Genomic DNA, 19,603 nt, shown 5'->3' on the forward strand with positions numbered 1-19,603 from the left:
GGAAAGGAACAACCAGTACCAGCCACTGCAAAAACATCCAAATTGTAGAGACCATCGATGCTAGCAGGAAACTGCATCAACTAATGGGCAAAATAACCAGCTAACATTATAATGACAAAATCAAATTCACGCATAACAATATTAATCTTAAATGTAAATGGGCTAAATGACCCAATTAAAAGACACAGACTGGCAAATTGGATAGAGTCAAGACCCATCAGTGTGCTGTTTTCAGGAGACCCGTCTCATAGTGCAGAGACACACATAAGATCAAAATAAAAAGATGGAGGAAGATCTACCAAGCAAATGGAAAGCAAAAAAAAAAAAAAGCAGGGGTTGCAATCCTAGTCTCTGATAAAACAGATTTTAAACCAACAAAGATCAAAAGAGACAAAGAAGGCCATTATATAATGGTAAAGGGATCAATTCAATAAGAAGAGCTAACTATCCTAAATATATATGCACCCAATATACGAGCACCCAGATTCATAAAGCAAGTCCTTAGAGACCTACAAAGAGACTTAGACTCCCACACGATAATAATGGAGAGACTTTGACACCCCTCTGTAAATATTAGACAGATCAACGAGACAAAAAGTTAACAAGTATATCCAGGACTTGAACTCAGCTCTGCACCAAGAAGACCTAACAGACATCTACAGAACTCTCCATCCCAAATCAACAGAATGTATCTTCTTCTCAGCACCACATCGCACTTATTCCAAAATTGACCATGTAATTGGAAGTAAAGCACTCCTCAGCAAATGTAAAAGAACAGAAATCACAACAAACTGTCCCTCAGACCACAATGCAATCAAATTAGAAGTCAGGATTAAGAAACTCACTGAAAACCATACAACTACATTGAAACTGAACAACCTGCTCCTGAGTGACTACTGGGTACATAACGAAATGAAGGCAGAAATAAAGATGTTCTTTGAAACCAATGAGAACAAAGACACAACATACCAGAATCTCTGGGACACATTTAAAACAGTGTGTAGAGGGAAATTTATAGCACTAAATGCCCACAAGAGAAAGCAGGAAAGATCTAAAATTGACACCCTAATATCACAATTAAAAGAATTAGAGAAGCAAGAGCAAACACATTCAAAAGCCAGCAGAAGGCAAGAAATAACTAAGATCAGAACAGAACTGAAGGAAATAGAGACATAAAAACCCTCAAAAAATCAATGAATCCAGGAGCTGGTTTTTTGAAAAGATCAACAAAATTGATAGACCGCTAGCAAGACTAATAAAGAAGAAAAGGGAGAAGAATCAAATAGATGCAATAAAAAATGATAAAGGGGATATCACCACTGATCCCACAGAAATACAAACTACCATCAGAGAATACTATAAACACCTCTATGCAAATAAACTAGAAAATCTAGAAGAAATGGATAAATTCCTGGACACATACACCCTCCCAAGACTAAACCAGGAAGAAATTGAATCTGTGAATAGACCAATAACAGGCTCTGAAATTGAGGCAATAATTAATAGCCTACCAACAAAAAAAGTCCAGGACCAGAGGGATTCACAGCCGAATTCTACCAGAGGTACAAAGAGGAGATGGTACCATTCATTTTGATACTATTCCAATCAACAGAAAAAGAGGGAAACCTCCCTAACTCATTTTATGAGGCCAGCATCATCCTGATACCAAAGCCTGACAGAGACACAAGAAAGGAGAATTTTAGACCAATATCCCTGATGAACATCAATGCAAAAATCCTCTATAAAATACTGGCAAACCAAATCCAGCAGCACATCAAAAAGCTTATCCGTCACGATCAGGTTGGCTTCATCCCTGGGATGCAAGTCTGGTTCAACACATGCAAATTAATAAATGTAATCCATCACATAAACAGAACAGGACCATAGACAAAAACCACATGATTATCTCAGTAGATACAGAAAAAGCTTTTGACAAAATTCAACAGCGCTTCATGCTAAAAACTCTTGATAAACTAGGTATTGATGAAACGTATCTCAAAATAATAAGAGCTATCTATGACAAACCCACAGCCAATATCATACTGAATGGGCAAAAACTGGAAGCATTCCCTTTGAAAACTGGCACAAGACAGGGATGCCCTCTCTCACCACTCCTATTCAACATAGTGTTGGAAGTTCTGGCCAGGGCAATCAGGCAGGAGAAAGAAATAAAGGGTATTCAATTAGGAAAAGAGGAAGTCAAACTGTCCCTGTTTGCAGATGACATGACTGTATATTTAGAAACCCCCATCATCTCAGCCCAAAATCTCCTTAAACTGATAAGCAACTTCAGCAAAGTCTCAGGATACAAAATCAATGTGCAAATATCACAAGCATTCCTATACACCATAAACAGACAGAGAGTCAAATCATGAGTGAACTCCCGTTCACAATTGCTACAAAGAGAGTAAAATACCTAGGAATCCGACTTACAAGGGATGTGAAGGACCTCTTCAAGGAGAACTACAAACCACTGCTCAACGAAATAAAAGTGGACACAAACAAATGGAAGAACATTCCATGCTCATGGATAGGAAGAATCAATATCGTGAAAATGGCCATACTGCCCAAGGTAATTTATAGATTCAATGCAATCCCCATCAAGCTACCAATGACTTTCTTCATAGAATTGGAAAAAGCTACTTTAAAGTTCATATGGAACCAAAAAAGAGCCCCCATTTCCAAGTCAATCCTAAGCAAAAAACAAAGCTGGAAGCAAAGATCTAGAGCTAGAAATACCATTTGACTCAGCGATCCCATTACTGGGTATATACCCAAAGGATTATAAATCATGCTGCTATAAAGACACATGCACACATGTTTATTGTGGCACTATTCACAATAGCAAAGACTTGGAATCAACCCAAATGTCCATGATCCATTCTTGACTGGATCAAGAAAATGTGGCACATATACACCATGGAATACTATGGGGCCATAAAAAATGGAGAGTTCATGTCCTTTGCAAGGACATGGACGGAGCTGGAAACCATCATTCTGAGCAAACTATCACAAGGACAGAAAACCAAACACCGCATGTTCTCACTCATAGGTGGGAATTGAACAATGGGAACACTTGGACACAGGGTGGGGAACATCACACACCGGGGCCTGTTGGTGGGGTGGGGGGTTGGGGGAGGAATAGTATTGGGAGAAATACTTAATGTAAATGATGGGTTGATGGGTACAGCGGGCCAGCATGGCACATGTATACCCATGTAACAAGCCTGCATGTTGTGCACATGTACCCTAGAACTTAAAGTATAATTAAAAAATAAAAATATAAATATAAAAAAAACACTTCATCATTGATAAAAAGGTGACTCAGTTTTCCAAATAATATGTTTTTCCTCTCCCTTCTTTTTTTGTTTTTGTGGTTGCTTTTGTGTTTTACTCAAGGTGAGATAGCACAAACCTGTCTAACGAGCAAACCCAGGCAAAAATATACGCAGATAATTCTGAAGTCATTTCTATTTTTATTTTACCAACAATTTTAAAACAAATTTCATTTATCAAAGATTATCTCAGATCACATAAACTAAAAGACATTTGAATTAGTTTTTATGTTATTTTATGTATTTTTTTTTCTCAGAAAAAGCTTAGGGCTTATTGCCTATTATCAGATATTAAGAACCTCCAGAAATTTTATGGAGGCTGTGAACTAAGTTTTAGGTCTGAATGTTTTCAAAGTCCATATGGGTAGACAAAATATTCATTTCTGCTAAAACTGGATTTTTTTTTTTTAATTGTTCTTGAGGTTTTTCTCTAGAAAGTGGCTATAAACTCTGGCTCTGTCCTGACAGGTTTATCAAGATAGTCACTCTCTAGGAGAACCCTGATGAGGAGACAGATCAGATTTAGGTATGTCAATTAGATTAGACAGGGAGGAAGTTTCAATGATGGATAGCCAGGCAATATAAAATTATAGAAATTTATTATAAGATTTTACAAGAAAACATACAAGTGAGCCTAGGAAAAAATGTATAAGTCTGTTCAAAATAACCAGCTGAATGACAGAAAGTCATATTTTGGAGACAAATTGAGGTATGGAGGTGGCTTTTTAATTTAGCTTTTATTTCTTAACTGGATTACTGAATTTATTGGCTCTAATGAAAAGGACCCACAAAGCATTTATAGTTTCTAGAGGCCTAATAATCATACATATAAAAGGCAGGTGCAGCCAGAAGGCAGAGCATCTAGATCTCCAGAAATCAAGGATTCAGTTTTTATGTTGAATCCCAGTTCTTTCAGAGCTGAGACAAAAGCCCAGGAGGGAAAGACCAAGTGGCTGTGCTGGGCAGTGGTTTCTTTCACAGTGTACCTCACTGCAGGGATATCCCCTCTGAGGCTGGTGGGCCATCCAACTCCATCTAGCTCACTTTGTGACTAGCCCACCCACCCTGGGAGCACTCTAACAGCCTCTAAATGCCTAAAACATGTCCATTGTCAAGTTGTGGCTTTGGCCCTGAGATCCCCTTGATTAACTTAGCCAATTATTTTTCTTGTACCAAATTTCCACTTACTGTCAGTTTCTGTTTGGCTCAGTCATAAACCTGAGGCTTTTCTCAAATTCTTTGTTTCTATGCAAAGAAACAAAGAAGATAAAAGGCCAGAGTTCACCCCCTGAAGTAATGACCATTCATTGCAACTCATTGACACCCTTGCCAGTGACTCATTAATTATCATATACCCAAAGGCCAAGTGTCCTCTCAAAATATAAAGCCTTGGTACCCTTGAAAGCCAAAGTGATCAGGGAGCTCAATGTGAAAGAAAGCAGAGCTTTAGACTTGAGAGAAATCACCCACAACTCTTCCATGAGGAAGACAGGGGACCCCAAAAGGGGGGTCAGTGGCACCTTTTCTGTGTTCCTCAAGGGTCTCAGAGTTGCAAGGAGTTAACTTTAACTCTCTCTGTAGGGGAGGCAGAACTCTGATGTTTGCATGGATCCCAGTAAAGGGATCAGAGGCCCTACAAAAATTATAGTCTTACATGGATGTGGTGAAAAGGCAACACTTTTACACTGCTGGTGGGAATGTAAATTAGTACAACCACTATGGAAAACAGTATGGACCTTCCTTAAAGAACAAAAACTAGATCTAGCATTTGATCCCACTACTGGGTATTTACCCAGAGGAAAAGAAGTCATTATATGAAAAAGACACATTCACATGCATGTTTATAGCAACACAATTCACAATTGCAAAGATATGGAACCAACTTAAGTGCCCATTGACTGAATGGAGAAAGAAAATATGGCATATATACACCATGGAATGCTACCCAGCCGTAAAAAAGAAAAAAAAGTACCTTTTGCAGCAACTTGGACGGAGCTGGAGGCCATTATTCTTAGTGAAGTAACTCAGAAATGGAAAACCAAAACCATATGTTCTCACTTATAAATGGGAGCTAAGCTATGAGGATGCATAGACATAGAGTGATATAATGGACTTTGAGGACTCAGCAGAGTGGGGAAGATTGGGAGGGGGCTGAGGGATAAAAAGCTACATATTTGGTTTAGTGTACTCTGCTCAGGTGATGGGTGCACTAAAATCTTAGAATTCACCTCTAAAGAACTCATCCATATAACCAAAAAACATCGGCACCCCCAAAACTATTGAAATTATAAACATTATAGCCTTAATTTCAGCTTTTAATTAAGCCAACTTCTCACCATAGAGCTCTTTAAAAAAAATCCCTCTCAAATCTTTTATCAGATTTCCTCAGAAACAAACAGTAATATTCTTCTTTTCATTTTATTTTATTTTTCTTTTAAAACAGAAGTATCTATCAAGTGACTCAGAACCAAAGTCAAGAAGCCCTTTATGACTTAAAGACACACAAAGTGCCTCCAAAGAGATGCAAATAAACAGTTCTCACAAGATCCAGAGCCATCCCCAAAGACAGCTAAAAGAAAAACACAAAAAAGAAGAGTCTTCAGTAAACAATAGTTATCCTTGAGAGCTGGCAACAGTTGGTATGCCAGCCACAAATGACATTCGACTTGCATTTGTGTCTGGCTATATTCTTTTTATGGGGGACCCCATCCTTTCAGTTGGCTGCCTGCACTCACAGACCTGACAACCTGTACGTGCCTACAGGCAGCAAGCCAAGCCGCGTTCTCAGAACACAAAATGAGACAAACAGGAAAACAATAGCCATCTGTGGAAGGAAAAGGATCAACAGCAAATGGTATCCCCAAACCAAATTTACATAAGACTCACAATCCAAACAAATGACTTTTTCCTGCTCACCTGAACTTTGAAAGGAAAAGATAAAAAGAAATTTTACCTTCCATTCCTGAGCAGGTACCATGGGAAGAGATCTGGGAGAATTGGCCTTCGTAAAAATTCTTACCTTTTTTTGCTGGCTTTTGTCAGTTGTCCCAGGATCTCATATGTAGGCTTTGGAATGAGTCAGGTGTCAGCCTTCCCATACTCATCGCCAGAACTGTAGTGGTGATGAGGAGCTGTACAGGAAACAAGGGGAGGAAAGGTGTCCTTTCTTCCTGATCATAAAGGTCACAGCCAACATCCCTATAGGGGATGTCTTATAACAAAGATAAGTTAACAAGAGAAAAGCATAACAAATTTATTTGATCATAGTTTTACATGACATGGGAGGCTTCAACATAAAAACTCAAAGATACAGGGAACACTACGTAGAGTTAACTGTCAAGTAATTCAAGAGTTATGGGAGTTAACCTCCCATGAAATTAAAAGCTGCATAAAACTTTTGACTCTCTCAAAACTTAAGTAGCAATAGCCTACTACATACCAGAAGCCTTACAGATAACATAAACAGTCAATTAATACATGTTTAGATATTATCTTTATTATACAGTGTATTTTTACAACAAAGTGAGTTAGAGAAAAGAAATGTTAAGAAAATCATAAGGAAGAAAAAAAATATTTACTATTCATTAAATGAAAGCAGACATCGAAAAGGTCTTTATACTCGTCTTCATGTTGAGTAGGCAGAGGAGGAGGAGGAAGAATAAGGGTTGTTCTTGCTGTCTCAAGGGTAGCAGGGACAGAAGAAAATCTGCATATAAGTAGATCCACAAAGTGTTAATCCGTGTTGTTCAGGAGTCAACTGTATTTTTATGCTTAGGTTCAATGAAGTATGGACAGTTGATGTGGATTGGCTGTGTCCCCACCCAAGTCTTACCTTGAATTGTAGCTGCATAATTCTCATGTGTTGTGAGAAGGACCTGGTGGGAGACAACTGAATCATGGGGGCAGTTTCCCCCATATTGTTCTCATGGTGGTGAGTACGTCTCATGAGATCTTATGGTTTTAGAAGGGGAAACCCTTTTCACTTGGTTCTCTTTCTCTCTTTCCCGCTGCCATATAAGACATGCCTTTTGCCTTCCACCATGATTGTGAGGCCTCCCCAGCCACATGGAACTATGAGTCTATTAAATCTCTTTTTTATTGTAAATTTTCAGCAGCATGAAAATGGACTAATACAACAGCTGTGTGGAACTATTACTGGAAAAAGAGTATGATCTGCTAAGACACTGAGTGGGAAAATTTAGCAAGATCTGTCTGTTTAGATTTTTATTGGTTTCTCTGTGCAGCATTTTTTCCTCCCAAGTATGGGATAAGTTCTCCCTGGAATGAGGATTTCAATTGATTTATCCCGAGCTATTATACAAAGAAGCAGTGGGGGATGATAGGGTAATATTTTTTGGCTTTATTGCTGGCTTTGGAGAAAACGGTTTCTTCTTTCTCTAACCTGCCTTGGGGATGAGGGATTTTAGTTTGTATGGCTTGTCTCTGGGGAGAATGAGAGGCAAGATGGAATGGCAGAAGGTCAATGAGAGACTTTGCTTCTTAGGGCTTTACTTTGGGGTGTCATTTTCTGAGTCTCAATACAATGAATATGATCAAGTGGCTCACTTTCAGTGGCAATCAAGACTTCAATGATGGTTGACGAATCACCTCTTAGAATGAAAAATGAAGTGTTAGACTTAATCATTTTACTGTCAGAGATCTATGTATCAATCGTTGATGAAAAACATCCTCGAGAGAAGAAGCTGGCTATTACTTAATTGGCATTGGAATATTACAGGCACATATTTTCATTTCATAACCATATTTCAAATGAATTATGAAACTAAACAGAAGTCAAAGATGTAATACAGGCTGTAGATGCTGCAAAATTAAGATGAGTTTAGCCACATATAACACTCCAGTAAAACAATCACCACATCTTCTTATGAATTTGAAAATAAAAGAAGTCCTTGAGAACAGAGAAACTCAGAGCGTGGATTCATCGGTAATGATTTTATATTTGAATTAGTTGCCATATTTGATAATTAGGTGTAATATTTGATAAATATAATGACATTGAGCTCAGATATTTTTGTGAAATGAAGACAAGCTAGTAGTTACAAGCTGGTAGAAACAATCATAACCATTTCAGTCTGAAATTTCAGCTATTGGGGTTTTTGTGGCAGAATTGTTTAAAGCCAGGATGGAAAAGTGGAATCAGAGACGATAACTTGGTTCCGGTTTAGTGTCGTTAAACTCTGGTTACCTCTAAGAGTGAAAACAAAAACAAACAAGCAAAGACTAAAACAACTCACATTGTTTCTAAAGCTGGTATTTGATGTGATTTGAAATTTATCACTTTTTGCTTTTCAAAATTTTAACGTTATATTCTTATTTTGACTTTTAAATATAATTATTAATTTTAATACAATGATATTAAGTATTTTTAATAACAAAAGAGGTTAGCACAGATTTTGCCCTGGCATATAATCGCTTTCATTTCTTCATCTGTATCACTCTTAAAAACAGGATAAATGACAACTAGATAGTTATAGGTATAGCTGTAAAGCCACAAATATAGGTATATAAGCAGACATACATTTTAATAATCTAAATAGGGGCTCTGACACCTTCAAGTTATTCATTCTCGATCTTGAACTTTTCCTAACACACCTCTTGATTTCCTGAACAACCTTTCCTGACCCTCTTTGCTTTTCACCTTGGGATGAATTCTGTCACAGAGAGCCTTCTCTGTGAGTCCTGTTCTCAGCCCACTTCTCTGTGAACTTAGCCTCTCTTTTCCCCACCCCTGGCCAACTCTCTGACTTGGCCTGCTTTCCAGAATGAAGGGTGATGCTCATCTCAGAGGTTCTCGAGTTTGGCTGTATTTTAAATCAACTGGGGTGCTTGCAAATGTGTGTGGACTACATTCCAGAACACTTAAATCAAAATCAATGCGGAATGAATCCCAGTAGTAAAGACTGTTTAAAAATTCATTTTATTCTAAAGCACAGCCAGGGTTAAAATCATTGCTCCCTATCAGACTTTCTCAACCTTGGCACTACTGCCAATTTGTGCTGGATCATTGTTTTGCTGTGGGAGGCTTCCTTCCTTCCTGGGCACTGCTGGTTATTTAGCAATAACCCTTGTCACCCCCATTTGAGAACTGCTCCTCTACAACTAGAACAGAGTCAAATAAAAAGAGTTTTAAATAAAATTTTCATTCTAAATTACAGTAAAAAAGATGACCAAGTGACTTAGGGGCTCATGTGTTTCAGGATGTAATAGTCATGGCTTAAATGGAGTAGACTGTGAACTAGAAACCTCGCCCTGGCCACTTGTATGGGACAACTATTAGGGAAGCTGGCCCAGCTTCTGGTGCTTGAAGGAGAGGCACTAAATGTGTGTAAATTCAGCTAACTGGAAAACATGTGGTGATGGGTGCTTCACATGTGGCAACAGATGTTGCATTACAGGCAAATGGAAATTACCACAGTAAATTGTGTGTCAGTTAGGGACTGCATTATCTATATAACAGAAAACAATGTGGAAGCACAAACCAGTCGGGGCGATTTTCCTCACATAAGAAAGACTCTGCAGTAGGCAGTTCAGAACTTGTGTGACTGTTCAAGGTTTCCCAAGGACCCAGAATGGTTCTATCTGCCTTCCCTGTTGTTTACACTTGGCTCTAATCCTTATGACTGCAAGCTGTCTCTTATACCTCCAGGCATTACATTAACATTTTGGACAGGGAAAAAGAACACAGGTTCTAAGAGCTAACAGCCAAAAGCAAAAAGCCAAAGGACTCTCTCTCAGAAAGAAAAAGTAAAAAGCCTTAGGCCTTCCTGAAAGAAATCCAATTACATTTTACTGACTAGAAGTTTACTAGTAGATACCCTAGCTTCAAGGGAGGCTTGGAGAGAGAATATTTTAGCTGGACTCAGTGCTGCTTTGGGGAAAAACGAAAAACATTAGTACAAAAGAAGGGAAGAGGGAAAAACGGGTATTGGGCGGGCCAATAGCATAGTCTGCAACAAAGGAAATCTACAATCTAATTTTGTAATCTGGAAAACAGTAATTGAGAAGAATTCAGAGAAACAGCCCAGGCAGTATATGTGAGAAACAAGGAAGGAAATTACCCTGCAACTAAGCCAAATATCTGTCTCACTCAGGAGGATTTTGTATATTTTCTACTGGATAGTGGGCCAATTTCATGGCACAGTCAACCCAAAATCTGTAAATTGACACAAGTCACACTACTTTACAGAGCTGGCAATTGGTTAATCTGGCTGGAATGAGGAATGTCAGGACAGAGTCTGAGTTAAATCTGAACTTGTATGCAACATTATGTAATTCACAACATACTTTCCATTTTTCTCAAAGCATGAACAAAGAAATCAGCACAAAGTAAAGATTTCCTAGAATTTTGAGCTTCCAGACCTTCTGGGGTTAATTTTGTTTCTTAAATTGCACTCAACTCTGTTTTCTAAAGCCTTAGTTTAAAAGCATTAGCATTTAACAAATACCATTTTATACGTGTAATTGGCAGTAAGATTCATTTTTTTTTACTTGAATTTTATCTTTTGCCTGAAAACCATGTCTTTGGTGTATAAACCTTATAAGGTGTGTTCTTTTTATGTCTGCGCTCATTAGCTGCAATAGCAGAAAGGCTAGATTTTAATTAGTGACTAATGGGATATCTCTTTTTATGAGGAAGATTTTTATATTTCGTGATTTTCCAATCAATGACACACTTATTTGTTTATATGCATTCCTTTCAGAATTTTACAGTTACAATATTCAGGATATTATGTCTATTGATCTAGGATTCTTAAGCTATTTCAAATTATAATTCATGTTCTAAAAGAGAGTACATAAATTATAGTAATAAATTCAGAAGATGACTCAATTATATTTTCATGAAGAGCATGAATTTTATTTGTATAACATGTATTTTGTTGGTGCTCCATGCAAAGACATTAATTTCCAGAACTTCAGCAAATAGGAATTATAACTATTTCAATAAGAAATTATGGTTATTAGTTTTAATTTGATTGTAAAGGTTGATGTGGCAGGGGTAACTAATTTTCCACCTTAAAATTGCATTTATTATAGAAAGCATACTGGATTTGAATGTTTCACTGGAAAAGGACAACTTTTTTTTATTTTAATCAATTGATGTTTGTGAAACTTCCTGGGAATGAAATAACTTCTCGTAAGGCTCAGGGGTCCATTTAATACTTCTGAAACTAGGCCTTAAGCAAAATTCAGGAGTTCATCTAAGTGCTATATTTAAAGTGTTTATTGCTAATAATTCATTTTACTTTTTTACACAAAACCTATATATGGTTTTTGGACAAAATAAATGGTTTTTAGACGAAAGTCACAGATCTTTCAAAATGTAATAATGATTTTTGTGCTTGACTTTACACATATTGCATATACATAAAAATATTACTGGACTGAAGAGTTTATGCCAACTTTTTTAGTAATCCCTGTGAAACATCATTGATGATGTCTTTTGAAATAGATTGGCAGGAAGGGTGCTTATATTCAATTTCTTATACACAGTTTTGAAAATTGTCATACTTCAAAAATATATTAAATAAGAAGCGACAAGCCAGGTGTGGTGGCTCATACCTGTAATCCCAGCACTTTGGGAAGCTGAGACAGAAAAATCACTTGAACTCAGGAGTTTGAGACCAATCTGAGGATGATGGTGAGACCTCATCGCTACCAACAATACAAATATTAGCAGCATGTGGTGGTGCACACCTGTCATCCCAGCTACTCAGGAGGCTGATGTAGGAGGATCACCTCAGCCTGGGAAGGTTAAGGCTGTGGTGAGCCATGATTGCACCACTGCACTCTAGCCTGGGCAGCAGAGTGAGACCCTGTCTCAAAAAAAAAAAAAAAAAAAAATGAAATAAAAATAAACAAACAAATAAATAAATAAATAGTGACCAAAATGTCAGTTGATTTCTTCTTCTGACAAATTAATACTAAAAAGGTGTATAAATTAGAATACTAGAACCAATGATTGTTAAAAGAAAGACTTGTGGAAAATGTGAATGGTATTTATTGTAGGTTCCAATGTTTATTTACTGGATATCCTCACCAGGGTGTACTGTTAACACATGTCCAAAACCATTCAATTCCTTTTAACATATCTCAGTCTTTCATTCCATCCTTTAAAAAATGAAACCTCCATTCATGGAGTCCCAAATCATGGAATCACCTTGGCTTGCATCAGCCATTTACAGTGTCAAACCCACTAATATGCTTGCCATTCTCATGCTGCCATCATTATTTATTCTTCCATTATACCTTCCTAGGTTATTGTCATTGCCCTTGGATCTTGTTCCAGACTGTTTCTCCTCATCTAACTTCACCTCTCTCATCTCCCACACAATTGCATGGATCTCCTGAAGCTCATAAGGACCATGACAACACCTTCCTCTGTACTGAGATTCCTTGATGGCTCTCTACTATCTGTAGCTGTGTTCTTTTTAAAAAGTTGGTTTTGTTCATATACCAAACAAATTTTCGTCCGGAATTTTGAAAAACATCTGTATATTTTCAAATATTACAAAGTTGCTAAAATTTATTCTCTTCACTTTAAACCTTTAATCATAATAAATATATAATTTTAACATCCAATCATTACATCACTTTGAAGTATATCTCGAAGTAATCTAACATTACTAATTTTACCTGTTTCTTCATTCATTAAAGCAAGTTTTCTCTGATGATGAGACATTTTAGTATTACTTCTTCTTCCTCAGAGAATTACAGAATCTTACTGTTATATATTTTGATGCTTGACCATCCTTTATTGTCACTATTATGTATATCTATTCAACAAAAATATATGTAAATTAGAAATACGTTTTTCTTCTGTGCTCATAAAACTCTAAGCATTAAAAAAATTTCTCCAGGATTCAGTTAGTATCATAATTGTTACTAGTATAAAATATACAAAACAACATGAATATATAATGAATTGTGACGTCTATAAAATATACACGTTATTGAAAATGTAAGTATTAATGATATCAGTAGGTCTTTTTCCCCTTAATTAATGATCATTTATCTGTGGATGGGGAAATACTTCTTAAATGAGTCAAGTTTCTGTGTAAATTCTCTCTTATTTTTATTTTTAAATAAAATAAATCCTTTTTACTAATAAAAATATTTGATATTTATACTTAAATTTTTATTTACTTAAGTAGATGGAAATAGAAGCAGTTTAATTATAGAAATATTATGAAATTCTTCAAACTCCTTCAAATCATATGCCAAAATTGTAAATAAAGAGGGAAAGACTTGAAGGCCTACTGCAGATTTATGAGTCTTCCCTGAGAATTCTGTGGCAACTTGTTTCAAATTGTCCCTCTGTCCTAATGCCAGTTATGTGGATACCAGGATTTTTTATATTCTGTTGCCATCTCTAGGCCGCAGATGTCCAACCTTTGTGGCTCAACCAACCCTGAATTGTATTGCATTTGGGATTTTAAGCCAGAATAATTTATTACCATGGTAGCTCAAACACATGAACAGGAAACACTATATCTTATAAATATCACCATCTTTAAAGCTTAGTTTCCTCATCAATTCATATGGTGGTTGTGAGGATTATCTTAGTGTATATATTCAGTACTTAGCACACTGTCTAGTGCTCAGTGCGTATTAGCTGCTATTACTATGAAGTCAAAGGGTCCTAAGTATCTGCCTGCCCCTACGATAGTACTGTTAAATAACTAACACAAAGGTATAAAGAAGACTCTAGATAATCAAAGAAGACCCTAGGTAATCTGATTTACTTCTTGAAAATGAGAAAAATAACCTTTATTTGGTCTTCACATTCTTTTTATGTATTTATTTAATTTTTACATTTTCATAAAAATACAATATAAAATGTACTCTTTTGGCAATTTTTAAGTGTACAATTCAACAGTGTTAATTGTAGTTACCTGTTGTGACTACAGAACTAGAACATTTTCATCTTCCAAAACTGAAGCTCTATACCAATTGAACAACTCCCCAATTTCCCCACCCTGGTCCCTGGAAACCACCAATCTACTCTCTGTTTCTATAATTTTGACTAGTCTAGATATTTCATATAAGTAGAATCGTATGTTATTTCTGCTTTTGTGACTGGTGTATTTCACTCAGCTTCCTCAAGTTTCATCTATGTTACAGCATCTGACATAAACTTATAATGTATTTTTTAATCAATAAAAAATGAAATGTCTAGATCTTTATTAAATGACCTATATCTGCAAACACTTGTATGACCATGCTTTAAGTCAGCAATGTCCAATAGAAATATAATGTGAACCACAGGTGTGATTCTAAATTTTCCAGTAGACATATTTAAAAAAGTAAAAAGAAACAGGCAAAATTGATTTTAATAATATACTTGATTTAAATCCAAAATATTATAATTTCAAAATTTATAAAATTAACTCATGTAAATAAGATGATTTTTATTCATACTAATTCTTTAAAATCCAGTGTGCACGTTACATTTACAGAATATCTGAATTTGGACTTGGTTCACTGTCACATGTGGCTAGTGCCTTACTAGTGCTTTACTAACTATTATAGTTTAGATATCTGACTCTTCAAACTTCATGTTGAAATTGGATCCCCAGTGTTGGAAGTGGAGCGTAGTGGGAGGTGTCTGGATCATGGCGGCAGATCCTTCATAAATGGCTTGGTGCCCTCCTCATGGTAATGAGTGTGTTCTCAGTCTAGCAGTTCCTGCAAGAGGTGGCTGTTAAAAGGAGCCTGACACCTTCTCCCTCTCTTGCTTTCTCTCTTGCCATGTGATCTGTACACACGGGCTCCCTAGCACCTTGCACCATGAATGGAACTACTCAGAGGCCCATGCCAAAAGCTGATGCTGGTACCATGCTTCTTGTACAGTCTGCAGAACTGTGAGCCAAATCCCCTTTTCTTTGTAAATTACCAAGCCTCGGGTATTCCTTTACAGCAACACAAATGGACTGGCAATGCTGCACTCTCAATGCTTAAATCCTATCGCTTTCAGGCAGGAGAAAACTACTACATTGTTACATAAAGGGAAAATCAAAATATGAATTGATTTATTTTCTTAATAAAAATAGTCTCCAAATGTAGTGCTATCAATAAAAGAGTCAAATGTCTGCCTCTGATAAATAATTTATCAATTTAGTTGCCTCACATATTTAAGAGTACATGTCCCTCAAATACTATAGTAAAGTATTACTTTTCACTAATATTTTATAAAACAATTTTATCAATATTCATGTCTTTGTCATCCCTAGAATCCTCTAATCATTTTCTGGAAGACATCAAATCCTCTGTGATCTGAGTTAATAGAGACACACTTTTGAATTTGTATGACATGATCTCACTGTAAATTTTATCTTAGGTCACAAAAATTTATTAACCTAACTTTAGGATAGTAGTTCTCAACAGGGTTTGATTGTGTGATTTTCTTTTTTTTTGCTCCCAGGAGATATTTGGAAAGGTCTAAAGATATTTTTCATCATCACAAGTATTAATCTTGATCTAAATGTGAATTAATACTATATATATTATTTCAAACCAGTAGCCCCACTAAAAATTTCTGATCCATGCCTCTATTTCATCTCTGATATCTGTTCAATAGAGCTGGAGAACAGTTTATTCTCTACTGTTAAAATGCACACATTTGTGGAAATATAACACAGTATGCATAATTACTAATGTATATCTTTGTATCTAAAAATACACAAATAATTTGTGTTTCCAGGTACATTTGTTTCTTTCTCCCCAAGAAGATTTTCATTTTAAAATACTCTTTGAAAGTTCTAATTGTTGACAAAAAGAGCCATACTCTATAAAATATTGAAAGAGATTTATTCTGAGCCAAACATGAGTGGCCATGGCCCACAATGTGATCCTCTGGAGAAGCTGAGAATAAATACTCAAGAGAGTCAAGGCACAGCTCGGTTTTATACATTTTAGAGAGATCTGAGACATCAATCAAATGCACTTAAGATATACATTGGCTTGGTCCAGAAATGTAGAACAACTTCATGTTGGGGCTTCCAGGTTATAGGTAGATTTAAACATTTACTGATAGGTAATTGGTTGAAAGTTATTATCAATGGAAAGGAATGTCTTGGTTTTGATAAGAGGTTGTGGAAACCAAAATTTTATCATGCAAATGAAGCCTTCAAGTAGCAGGCTTCAGAGAGAATAGATTGTACTTGTTTCTTATCAGACTTAAGGTCTGTGTTGCTGTTAAACGCTGGTCAGCTTTTCCTGAATTCCCAAAGGAAGAGGACATAATGAGACATGTCCTACCCCCACTTCCCACCATGGCCTGAACCAGTCTTTTAGGTTACATTTGAAGTGCCCTGGCCAAGACGAGGGAGTTTATTGAAATGGTTGGCGGGCCCTCAAATTTTATCTTTGGTTTACATAATGAAGTACTCAGGAGGTGACTCCTGTTGCCTTAGTAAAGAAGGCTAAGTCCTACTGTGAGCCTAGCAAGAACAGAGTCCAAAATTCCAGAACACAGTAAGACAGAGATGCTTGGAGAAGCTTCTAGAGATGCTTCACTGAGGAGTCATACAAGCATCTGCATTTTAAGATAAATCCAGATCAGTGACACAGTGGATTATTTGAAACTAAGTCACCAAGACTAAGAGAAAGAAATGAATGGCAAACAAGGGGGCAGGCATTTAGTTCAACATTAATATTTGTGATAATGTTTGTTCAACATTAACAGTTACGACAATAATAATGATTAAAATGTGGGATACCATAGAATAGTTATAATAGTATTGTGTCATACCACTGCAAGCATAAATTAGAAAAAAAAAATTATTTTAAAGTCTCTACCAGGAAAGTAAATCTATAAGGGTGTAAAAATGTGTATAAATATGGAAAATAAACAGAAAACAGAAAAAATCAAAGCAATATTTCAATACACTGTTGATTCTATTCTTTTAAAGAATGTCTCTCAGATTCCACTTGGGAGAAGAGCAGGACTAGCTGACAAACCACAGCGGACCTGAAGCTGTCACTCGTTAAGACATGGGCATCCTGGCTTAAGGCGGGGATGGAACAACACAATGTAGACAACAGGCATACACATTAGAAAACAAGAGTCACTTCAGCCACAGGTAACATCCCTGCTAATAATGCCAACTTGTGCAATTTTCATGACTATTTCTACCAAGCCCATGGAAATCAAATGTCTCACAGATATTATGTGGAAATTATAGTACGCTGTCTCTTGGTTTTTGACTTAGTAGAGCAGGCAACATTCGGCAGCATATTGGAACAATAAATAATATGTACTCCATCTCTCTTTCTTTGTCTCTCTCTGTGTCTCTCTCTGTGTATGTATGTTTGTATATACGAGAGAATGAAATAAGAGACAAAGAAGAGTAAAATTTCATGATTAATGTATCTATTTAAATGTACATAGAACATCTTTTATAATTTCTCTTGAACTGTTTTCTCTATGATTTGTAAGGCTATAATGCTGATGGACCACCAGTTTTCATCCTTTATTAATCAATAAAGAATTTCAAATTTAAAAAGTGGTTAGAGTTTTGCTAGATTATTTCATCTGTGGCTTTCAAGCTGAGTTCCACCTAGCTAGAGCATTCCTAAAACTGAATTATACTTAGCCATAGTGTTCCTAAAATGTTCTTCAGTGTAGTATTATTCGGTCACATATATCTCATTTGATTTTTACAGAAACCTATAAAGTGCTAGTAGCATCCTCAGTGACAGGACACTAAAGCCAAGAGGCCCACATCTAGTGAGATGTAGAGCCAGAACTCAAGCCCCGATCAAGTATTTGTCTTCTCTGTGTTTGCACTGATCAGATAAATACTGCTGGAGGAAAAAAAAAATCACACGATAGGGCAACTGAAAATGTATTGTCAATCACGTCAACCAAGCCCTTATCAAAGTACACAGTATTACAAGATTGTCTATTCAGCTTTCTCTCTATCTCTTCACAAAGCATATTGGGTATTTTCTGCAAAAAGAGCATATTGGATATTTTCTGCAAACTTATCCAACTTATGCCCTATTTCTGTTTCTCAGGGACATTTATTACAACCTAGGCAGTCAGGGTCACATTGCTGCGATAGCAAGCAGTTCTCAGTGAAGGTAACGTCACTTAGGGAAGGAGTAGGGAGGGCTTACAGACTGGAAACACACTTCTAAAAGGAATCTACCTGACAAAGAGGCTCCATTCTAGAAAGATTTTTAATTGCAATAGCTGAACCATCTCCCTTCCTTCCTTCCTTCCTTTTCCTTCCTTCCGGGGTCTCAGTTCGCCTCACTGAAACCTCCTACTCCTAGGCTTAAGCAATCCTCCCACCTCAGCCTCCCAAGTAGCTGGGACCACAGGGTGTTTGTCACCATGCCCAGCTAGATTTTTTATTTTTCGTAGAGATGGGGTTTCATCATGTTGCCCAGACTGGTCTCAAATTCCTGGAATCAAGCGATCCACCCACCTAGGCCTCCCAAAGTGCTGGAATTACAGGCATGACCCACTGTGCCCATCCTGAACCATTTAGTTTCTTGCTTAACCCTTTATTGTACTTCACAAGAATTGTAGCTAATTGAAGAAGGTATCATTAATGATATCATACTCATTGTCTGCCTAATTATCTGCCTAATTATTCAGTGAAATAACCAACGGGATAGAATAAACCTTTTGTTTATTGGTTAGTTTCTTTTATCAATAATAAATGCATGCTTGCATTTCTTCTATGACTATGACTATAAATCCACTGGAATCTTTGACTCTGGAGTCAGAACATTATAGCTTTTTCCTCATCCAAAGCGTCTCAACACCATATGAAAATGATAATATTTTAAAAAGTAGACTTGTTCTGATATTTAAGATAATGATGGTATCTCTAAAAGTGTTATAGTGAACTGGTAATCTCATATAGATAAGACAGCACCCTAAGTGACATTTCAACATCTAAACATGTGATTTCCTTATCGTTGCTATTGATTCAGAAAGTAGGACATCTACATACTTTTATTAAACATAAAAAGTATTTTTTCAGCAATAGCTCACTTAACTAAAAATATTTGCTCTGTGCCAATGCATTAATAAGAAATTGAAATATTGAGTAAAAAATATAATCATGGTTATGTCTTCTCAAAGATAAACCATTTATTTGGATTATAAATATAAATATTTATATTTTGAGAAATGTAAGTTTATATTTATATATTGAATTTGCATTTATATGTTACATATATACACATTTATATGTTTATACACATAAATGTAAACTTACAATATATTTATA

At 36.3% G+C, this 19,603-nt stretch overlaps 1 long non-coding RNA gene across 3 annotated transcripts in view; it reads right to left on the bottom strand.

The window, feature by feature from the left end:
• LOC134735465 (uncharacterized) overlaps positions 1–19,603 on the bottom strand; it is a 173,499-nt gene that overhangs the window by 34,865 nt on the left and 119,031 nt on the right. For 2 of the 3 annotated variants that reach the window (XR_010118602.1, XR_010118601.1), the window contains exon 4: positions 6,355–6,466. This is a non-coding gene — a long non-coding RNA (uncharacterized lncRNA). Of the gene's footprint in view, positions 1–6,354; positions 6,467–6,913; positions 7,042–19,603 lie in introns of all 3 variants that reach the window. The other variant, XR_010118603.1, reaches the window with a different exon arrangement.

This window comes from Symphalangus syndactylus, chromosome 21 (assembly GCF_028878055.3).
Source record: "Symphalangus syndactylus isolate Jambi chromosome 21, NHGRI_mSymSyn1-v2.1_pri, whole genome shotgun sequence".
In the NCBI taxonomy this organism is placed as follows: Eukaryota; Metazoa; Chordata; class Mammalia; order Primates; family Hylobatidae; genus Symphalangus; species Symphalangus syndactylus.